We start from the raw sequence: 8,269 nt of genomic DNA, 5'->3' as shown, positions 1-8,269 counted from the left end.
TGCAGCAGTGTCCTTTCCTGTCCAGGCCCCACTCAAAGCTGGCTTCCTCCTATATCACCCAGAGTGTGGGCCAAAGCAATATACTTAGATGTGGAATGTGGCATTGCCAGAACCCAGAGAGGCTGACCAGGCAGTGTGCTGCATCCTTCCTTGTGGTGAGGATGCAAGATGCAAGTGTGTCTTTTACTTTGGAGGGGAGAGCCCTGCATGCCTGTAACTACTGGACACATAATACTTCACTGCAGTGGCCACTCTTGAAGCTCTGTGAGGTTTATCTTCACCTTCTGTAGTGCATGTGTTTTGCCAAGGAATTCAGCATACTTTCCTCCTCTTGCTCATCCATCCCAATTTATGTGATACTGTCAATGAAATGAGCAGATGTAGTATTCTGTGAGATATTTGATTTGTCCAGGTCTCTCAAGGCGACATTTATAGAAGGTTGAGGAGTTAAGGTAGCCCTGAGGCAAGCTTTCAATAAACGTATTATAAATCCCACGTGAGTGTGAATCATTCCATTTCCATCTTCTAAATGAAATGAGAGGGAATGCACTCACCAAATCCACAGCTGCTTGCTATGTGCCTGAGGCATTATTAATCTCCCCAAGCAGTGATATCCAGCCAGTATGGCAGCTGCAATCAGGACTCCTACTTGGTCGAGTCTGGAGTAATTCCATTCATTCTTTAGCCATATCAGGCTTCTTCAGGGACAGATTGCTGAGTTATATGGAGATTACAGGCAACCCCAATACCACCCCGCATCCTTCAGCTCTCTAATGGCAGTGCTACCCCTACAATACCTGCAGTACCCTCCACAAGACCCACCCTGGGGCACAATATTGCTTCTGGTTTGTCTTGGATGAGGGATGTTTCCCTTTGGTCTTTAGCACAATGAGAGCCCTTACTCTCCAGACTAGGGACACAGTGTGGGGTGACTCCTGTTGAGTGCATCAAGGCCAATCATGCACTTGGAGAATGGGGAGATAACCAGGACAGGGTTTATGGACCCAGCGATTCCACTGTGGGTCATAATGTGTCCAGGTTTATTCTTCAGCCTCTGTATGCCCCACTGTGATGGCGACATAATGGTGCTGTGGGAATCTGGGCAGCAATGTCAGCTCACACCCAGTGTTAATACTTATATCATCTCCTGATTAAATGGCTCCTTTGCAGAAGGGCTGATGGAATTGTCCCAGCATGTAACTGTCATGGTGTCGCAAGGTTCTTTCTTTTAGGGATATGGATACCTCGTCAGTCACTGGATTCTGAATCTGAAGCTTGCTCCTCAATTCTTGCATGCTTATCATAGATATATGAAGCAGCGCCCTTGCTGGCTGCCCATCTGTTCTGACCCTGGGACACCATCCTTTATTAATCTTCCCCACAACTCCTTGAAGGTCAAGCCCCTTTGGCTGATACTCTGGGTTATCACAGTAAATGTGCTCTCTATCTTTTGCAGGTCACTGCAAAGGAGGGTTCCTAAAGCATTCACTCCTGACCCTGAGGGAGGTGGGTGCACTCACTCCAGGTCTCACATTCACCACAAATAAGCAAAAAAAGTCCTGACATTCAAAACTGTCCTGGGTCACATGCAGCCCGCGAGCTGCAGGTTGGACAAGCTTGTATCTAGAACATATGCACCACAAGACCAGAAATTTTTCTGTTTTAACTTTAATAATGCCTTCTAAATGCAAAAACAGTCATATCCCTAGGAGACAACAAATGTCAGCTGAGGAATGATCACTGTAGAGAACCCCTCTATTCTAGAGGCAATATCTTTGTTAATGTAGCCTTAGACAAATGCTTTTCTTTTCGTGGCAACTACAGAGCAACATCATCTCACACTGACATCAGTGCCAGCAGAGCTTTTCTCACCAGGGCTGCTGGTGTGTCCTCCCTCCCTCCCTCCTCCCACACCAACCCTCCTGCACACTGCAGCATACTAACATATTTTTCTCTTCAGGAAAGATAACCCTAGACTTATGGGTCCAATTGTCCAACCACATGTGAATCTAAATTAGACTCTGCTTTATAAATCTATGGATTTCTATTGGAGCCAGCACTAGGATTACTACAACTCAGGGCAGGAAGAAGAGTGGAAGTGCAGAAGAGGAGTTCCAACAGAAACTTACCTATGATGAGAAACTATGAGACCCCTCCTCTCTGTAAATTTCAGAATCTGGTTCCTTTAAAAAGATTGGAGAAAAGACGGAAAATACAATCCAGGAAGGAGCCCTGGGAGGAGGGCAAGAGCTTGAAAGTTCTGAAAATTTGTCTTTTGATACCACAAGGACCCTTGTATGCGGGGACCACCCTAGGTGACATCCAAGTCCCTGTGATCACAGGTCATGGTGGGACAAGGTTCTACTGAAGGGCCAAGGACAATGGAGCAGCAAAGATGACTCAGCTGAGCAGTGACCACATAAAGCGCATGGTGGCCTGAGCAGCCACTGGGCACAGCCCCATCTACTCTCCTCCCCTGGAACAAATCAGCACAAGAAACACGTCGACTCTGGAAGGTTCTCATGTCTCCCATTAATTTTGTCTCTCAAATTTTAGGAATCTTCTCCTTTAATTAACTCATCAACCTCTCATGGCAAGAATTTGAAAATGTAAATTTATATTCAGATTCTAATTTTAATAGGGAAGTGAGAAGTTACAGCTCAGTGCATATAAAGTTGAGACAGAGATAGAGACATCCCAGTCCCACCTCTCTGGAGGAGGAAAGATAAATGGGGAGGGAGCACAGGTCAGCGTGGGGAAGAGGGTCATGGTGGACACGGGGATGGGGTGTTCTCCCCACCTCCTCACATTATGCCTACAGGAATACAGACACATTCAGGTGCATTTGCAGAAAGAAAGTCAGGATTCTTGAAGTCACAAAGGGAAGGCGTGAACAAATCTTGCTTCTCAGTCCCACACAAGGCAGTTGTCTCACACTATAAAAAAAATATTAATGGAGAAATTTCTATCTGTCATAGTAAGGGGTAACACTTTAAACAGCCCATCGCATGCTCAATACATCCAACTCGAAGAAACCCCATAGCACAGCTGCATCCACTGTTCCCCTGAACACCCCACATACATCAGGCCCCCCAGGGTCTCATTTTTACAAGCCATGAGAGACACATCAGAACACTGGGCACAGTTGCTGCCTGGGGTAGAACAAAAACGGACCTGGTCAGAGCCCAGAGGAGATTTGGCTGGAGGAGGAATTTGGGGTTGGGTAAGCTCTCCCATTGGATCCCGACCACAGTATCCCAAGGATCTCAGGGATCAGCCCACTTCATACTTACGTGCAGCTTGAGAGTAGATCACTCTGTTTCTATCTGTGGGAAGAAAATGTCCTGTGAGAGGCCAGAAGGGAGTCAGGGCCATAAGGCCCTATAGCATACCCCCTAGTCTTTCATCCCAGAGAATTTTCCAGAAAAGTGTAACTGCAGATCCAGGACAGGATCAGGAAACATGGGGAAAGCAGGTGTGGGGCCTGGACCAACTGCCCTCCTGAGGTCTGTCCTCAGCAGGGACCTTCCCCTGCGACTTGTGACTGCTGGGATCAGGTCCCCATCATCACAATCATCAAGGTGATAAATCTGTCCTTCCTTGTCACAGGTGCTTTACATAAGAGTAAGTGCTGGCACAAAGGCCCAGGTTGGGTTGGCCCCTGAGTGTGCTTCCCAGTAACCAGGAAGGGCACACTTCTACCTGGGGCTAGGAACCCCCAGTGAGACAAGAAAACTCAGACCCCACTCCTCACCCCTTCCGCACTTGAGCTCTTCTTCCTCCACATCACAGCAGGGACCCCAGCTCCAGTGACTACAGCTCCAAGGAGAACCAGGCCAGCAAAGATGCCCATGATGGGGATGGTGGGCTGAGAAGACTGCTTTGGGAAAAAAGGGGAAGGTGAAGACCCCTGATGCCCAGCCCCCAGCCCCGACCCTGCTCCTGCTGAAGGTCTCCAGAGAGGCTTCTGCTTTCCCTAAGAGACATGACCGCCCCCCTCTCCCCTTCCAGGCTCATCTCCCGCCTTACTACATCTCAGGGTGAGGGGCTCGAGCAATGCTTCATGCTGTACATGGCACATATATCTCTGTTCCTCTCCAGAAGGCACCACCACAGCTGCCCACTTCTGGAAGGTTCCATTCCCTGCGGGCCTGGTCTCTACAAGCTCCATGTCCTGAGTCTGGTCCTCCCCATCCCGCTGCCAGGTCAGTGTGATCTTCACAGGGTAGAAGCCCAGGGCCAGCACCTCAGGGTGGCCTTATAGTCAGAGACAGGATGATGGGTCACATGTGTCTTGCGGGGCGGGTCTGACGTGAAGACTCAGAAAATTCAGGCATTTTGCATTTGTCATGGGACACTCCAGCAGCACGCATGTGGCCCTCCTGAGAATGGACAGGACACCTGGGGTGGCGAAGGGAGCACAGAACCCAGACACCAGCCTGGACACGGGTACCTGGGATAATCTCCTATTCCGTGGAAAATTCTAGTCCCTGAGGAGGGAACAGCGACTTCTGGACCTGACTTGAGGGGAGGCTGAGGGACTCAGAGGAGCTCGACTCAGACCCCCACACACATTGAATGTGAAGCAGAGAACAGGCCTGAGAGGTAAAGTTACGGGGCCCAAGGCTGCTGCCGATGTCAAAGGGAATCACTCATCAGTATTCCAGGGATTGTCGTCCCTTCATTCCCTCAGAGATTTCATCCCTTAATTGTATCAGAGAGCAGAGTAGACCCTCAAAGTCATTCTCTGGTACAGGATCTGTAAAGAAATCCAGGAGGATTCCTCTCCCTCAGGACCAGAGGGAGTTCGACATTCTAGTGTTGGTCTCATTTTCCTTCCCTCCTTGTGGGAGGCCAGCCCGGGAGATCTACAGGCGATCAGGGAGGCGTCCCGTGCCCCCTGGTACCCGCACGCTGCAGCGTCTCCTTCCTGTTTTCCTGGTGTCTGCGGAGCCACCCCACGCACCGGCCCTCCAGGTAGGCCCTGACCTGCTTTGCAAATTCCCCTGCCTCCCACTTGCGCTTGGTGATCTGAGCAGCCGTGTCTGCTGTGGTCCAGGAGCGCAGGTCCCCGTTCAGTGCGATGTAATCCTTGCCATCTTTGGTGTGCTGTTCATAACCGCGGAGGAGGAGCCCCTCCAGCCCCAAGTCTCAGCCATCCTTTATCTGGAAGGTGTGAGACCCTGGCCCCGCCTCCGCGGTCAGCCCCGCCCACCGAGCCACGCCCCCGCTCCGACCAACCTGCGGGGATTTTGGCCTAAACTGAAAATGAAACCGGGTAAAGGCGCCTGGGGCTCTACCGGGTCGAGAATCTGAGCGGATCCCACAGCCTCGGGGTGGATCTCGGAGCCGGAGACTCGGGGGGATCCGGGCGGTCCGTGCGGATGGGGAAGGGTCGTGACCTGTGCTTGGAGCCGGGGTCACTCACCGGCCTCGCTCTGGTTGTAGTAGCCGAGCAGGGTCCGCAGGTTCACTCTGTCAGTCTGTGCGTGGGCCTTGGTGTTCCGTGTCTCCTCTTCCCAATACTCCGGCCGCTCCTGCTCCACCCACGGCGCCCGCGGCTCCATCCTCGGACTCGCCGCGTCGCTGTCGAACCGCAGGAACTGCGTGTCGTCCACGTAGCCCACGGCGATGAAGCGGGGCCCCCCGCGGCCGGGCCGGGACAAGGCGGTGCTGAAATACCTCATGGAGTGGGAACCTGGGGGCGAGGAGAGGTTGAGACCCTCTCGACCCTCCTCCTGGCGCGGCTCCCCGGGTCCTGCGCCCCAGTTGCGCGGTCCCCTCGCTCCTCTTCGCAGAGGCCATTTCCCTCTGGATCCCGCACTCACCCTCCCAGGTCTCGGTCAGGGCCAGGGTCCCCGAGAGCAGTAGGAGGAGGGTTCGGGACGCCATGACCCACTCCTTGGGGTCTGGGGAGAATCTGGGTCCCAATGCTTTCGCGGGGACTTCAGAACAGGGACCCCCGACGCTGATTGGCTTCTCTAGAAACCCGACACCAAATGAGAGTGAGAAATGAGTCCAAATCGTGAGTATCCAGGAAGAAGGACCCTACATAGGTTGGGAGAGGGAGAAGAGAAACTCTGCGGAGACGGGGAATCTCCAACGCTGGGCCTCCCCAATCAATACTCAGCCTTTGGGGCCTGAGACCCTGAGAGCCACGCCTGGGGCCATGGACTTCGCCCTGACCCTGCTCCTCCTGTGCCAAGCCTCTGTCTCAATGTCTCCCTCAGTCTTGGCCCAAGAACCGTCTGAGAAACCAGGGAGAAACCCTCGTCATGGGCCCCATCCTTCTTCAGTTTTCATCCCGGAATCCCCATCCCAGAACTGGGTTCCCTGCCTCCCACTCCTTACCTGTTCCCCTGGACTCTTCTAGAAGAAAACTCACCCCAGGGAGCTTGGGGCCAGACAGTGAGCTCCTCCTGGGAATAGAGGTGTAGAGACAAGTTTTTTTTTTTTTTTTTTTCCTTTAAACCCGGAAAAGTTGTGCCTGAGTGCCTGAGATAGAATAGAGACCAGTTTGCTCTTTGTTTATTAACTACAGTGAGTAGCAGAATCTTGGTAACCCCTGAATGATCAGGAATCTAATCGGTAAAAAATGTGACTTTGGCCCCTTGATATATAAATATGTCTAAAAGCGTTACAACAGGATTCACAAAGCTCCTAAGTTTCACTTTCCCAGACAATGTATCTGTGATTCTTGCTTGTTGTATTTTACATTTACCTTCATTCCATAGCCCTGAGTTACTGGGTGAGTCTAAGACATTGCCTCAATACAAAGAAGCACACTGTGTTACTGTATGTTACAACCAGGAGCCGGTACAGACTAATCACCTCACAGTTCAAGTGTTCAATGCCGTCACCGTGCCGCTCACCAATGCTTATGCACTGCCTGTTTTTAGGAGGTATTCACGTCTAAGTGGTGTGTATATCTTATAGGAACACTTAGTATTTTTAAAACCTGATTAATTAAAAAAAAAATTTGTTTCTAGGCAGTCCCAAATAAGGTATTAAAAGTCAACTGCAAAGAAGGAACATTAAGTATTTTTTAAACCTTATTAACATAAAAAACATTAGTTTTAGGCAGTCCTACATTAGGTATTAAAGGCCAACTACGAAGAACACCCAGCAAGGCTCTGTCGATGGATGTATTAAAAATCTATAAAACAGTGTGTTTAAGCGTAAGAATTCCACTGCTTTCCAATTCCTTCCCTCTGCTCCTTTTCCTAACCTCCTGCTTCTCCAGCCCTTCGCTCTGTCCCTTTCATCCCTCATACCCTCCTTTCCCCTTAGTCCCCACCACCCTGTCACTCCTAAACTGTGGCTCTAGCACTGTCCCATTACCTGCTACGTGACTGTTCTCTCCACGGTGGTCCTGCTACTGTGAGTCACAGTGTGTCACTTCCTCACATAAAACACTCTAGTGGCTCCACCTCGGTCTTGTGAAGCTTCTAGAATGTCAGGTACATGAGCATATGAGGGCATACCTGGTTCATCTTAGGCACTGAATTAATTTTTATTGACTGAATGAATGAAATATGAGTGTATTAATTGCATCACAGAAAGTTATAAAATGTAAAACACTGACAAATTAAGATTTTATTTTATGTAACTAGTATGCATATCAATTCAATTCATTCTATGAGTCTGTTGAGCCTGTGTATGAATTTTATAAGATTGCATAAAAAATTATCACAAACATTGACTTGAAACAACACCCAATTATTGTTGATTTGTTTATTTTTAGAGACAGAGTCTCCCTCTGTCATCCAGGGTGAAGTAGACTCACATGATCATGGCTCACTGCAGCCTCAAACTCCTGGGCTCAAGGGATCTTCCTGCCTCAGTCTTCAGAATAGCTAGGACTGCGGGCAAGTGACACCACGCCCAACTAATTAAAAAGAAATTGTAGGGATGAGTGTCTCACTATTTTATCTCAGCTAGTCTCAAACTCCTGGCTGCAACAGATCCTCCTGTGTCAGCTCCTCAAATGTTAGGGTTACAGGAGTGTGCTACCATGCCTGGCCAAACAACACTCATTTATCTGTTTATAGTTCCTCAGTCAGAAATCTGGGCATGATGTGGATAGAATCTCTGTTCTGGGCTTCCCAAAGCTGTGTTTTCATTTTGAATCCTCCTTCAGGCTCATACAGAGGTGGCAGAACGCAGTTTCTAGCAGTTGTAAGACTGAGGTCCCTGTTCTTCGCTGACTGTCACTGTAGAGAACAGGGAGGGCTGTGCTCAATTCCTGGTGCCCACAAGCATTTTTTCT

At 49.9% G+C, this 8,269-nt stretch overlaps 1 pseudogene across 1 annotated transcript; it reads right to left on the bottom strand.

The window, feature by feature from the left end:
• Nucleotides 1-3,012: 3,012 nt before the first annotated feature.
• On the bottom strand, nucleotides 3,013-7,380 carry LOC105536450 (annotated as a pseudogene). Its single transcript, XR_001005594.1, has 8 exons — nucleotides 7,342-7,380; nucleotides 5,829-6,487; nucleotides 5,429-5,698; nucleotides 4,908-5,183; nucleotides 4,025-4,307; nucleotides 3,766-3,877; nucleotides 3,294-3,326; nucleotides 3,013-3,152 (listed from the first exon to the last, which is right to left on the bottom strand). The product of XR_001005594.1 is annotated as an HLA class I histocompatibility antigen, alpha chain G-like (transcript).
• Nucleotides 7,381-8,269: the final 889 nt, after the last annotated feature.

The sequence above is a fragment of the Mandrillus leucophaeus genome, unplaced genomic scaffold, assembly GCF_000951045.1.
Source record: "Mandrillus leucophaeus isolate KB7577 unplaced genomic scaffold, Mleu.le_1.0 Scaffold1594, whole genome shotgun sequence".
Lineage (NCBI taxonomy): Eukaryota > Metazoa > Chordata > Mammalia > Primates > Cercopithecidae > Mandrillus > Mandrillus leucophaeus.
This window is presented reverse-complemented; position numbering and strand designations above follow the sequence as displayed.